The sequence below is a fragment of the Priapulus caudatus genome, unplaced genomic scaffold, assembly GCF_000485595.1.
Source record: "Priapulus caudatus unplaced genomic scaffold, Priapulus_caudatus-5.0.1 Scaffold945, whole genome shotgun sequence".
Taxonomy (NCBI): domain Eukaryota; kingdom Metazoa; phylum Priapulida; class Priapulimorpha; order Priapulimorphida; family Priapulidae; genus Priapulus; species Priapulus caudatus.
Window position 1 is genome coordinate 25080 of NW_014578006.1, and position 1379 is coordinate 26458.

Genomic DNA, 1379 nt, shown 5'->3' on the forward strand with positions numbered 1-1379 from the left:
GTACGTACGTAGTTGTTGTGTTGTGGACGGTCGGTACGTTAGTACGTACGTACGACGTATACGTTACGGTTCGTACGTCGTCGTCTCGTGTGTGTGTGTGTGTGTGTGTGTGTGTGTGTGTGTGTGTGTGTGTGTGTGTGTGTGTGTGTGTGTGTGTGTGTGTGTGTCTGTCTGCTCAGAGCAATGCGCGTTTTCGTTTTTCTTTTTTAAAATTTTCTCTATACGATGTGCGTCATCTAAATTAAACGCACGCTGGTGAGATGAGACGTGAGAGCGTTAATTCGTTGTCCCGCTACATTCCACTGTCTTTTTCGCGATTAGCAGCATTCTCGCGAGATCTCTCCGCCGTCATTTTTCTCTCACCGAAATGCGTCTCACTCGTTTACTCGACGCCACTCTCTCGATTGCTGCTGCTTACGTCACGGTGACGTCGTGCGTACGCGTCACGTGACTACGAACGTCAGAGATTCTTGGGAGGTGTGAAGCTCAAGTAACGCGACGTAGAAGGACGCCACGGTAGCACTTCGGCGTAAGGGGGCGCCACCACAGCAATCTGACGTAGAGGGCGCCACCTCAGCAATCAGACGTAGAGGGCGCCACCTCAGCAAGCAGACGTAGAGGGCGCCACCTCAGTAACCCGACATAGAGGGGCGCCACAGTAGCACTCCGGCGTAGGGAGCGCCACTGTAGCATCCGCACGTATAGGGGGCGCCACCGCAGCACTCCGACGCGTGCCTCGCGTAGGAAACGATCGCCAAACACTCGTCAGGTCTCGAAGCGTCGCGTGTGATATCTCCGCTCTTCAGATGATTGCGCGCCAGGGAAAAGGTTGTGAAACCTATAGCGAAGAGAAGCAAATGTTCCCTGGCGGCGAAGCGTGCGACGCAAGAGCTTTTAACCAGAGATGCCAACGTTTTAAATACGAGAGAAGATAGACGGTTCTATTTTTTGGTTCGAGTGTCGTCGTGTGTAATACGCGGAGCAATAAGTTACCCTTTAATTGTGCACATATAACGAGTATGGTGCAGCATGCGGGGGTCATCAGGAGGTGCACGTAGCTAATGTAGCAAGCCATCTGTGACCGCCGCCCGCACACTCTTTATCGTACCCGCAAGGGAACAGCACTGCTTTCAGGAGAGCAGTCTTCAAATGAGCCGCTAACGAGGGCATAATTAGAGCATAATTATTCGGCCACCTGTGGGGCAATACCGCATATATACGTAATCGGTTTGCGAACGAGCATTGCAGTATATAGCATCGAGCATTGCCGTAGTAGCTAGCTAGCTGGAAGAAATTAGCAGCACAGGCAGTGGCAGTAGCAGCAGGAACAGTGGCGGCAGCAGCAGTAGTAGTAACAGCAATGGTATCAGCACAAGCAG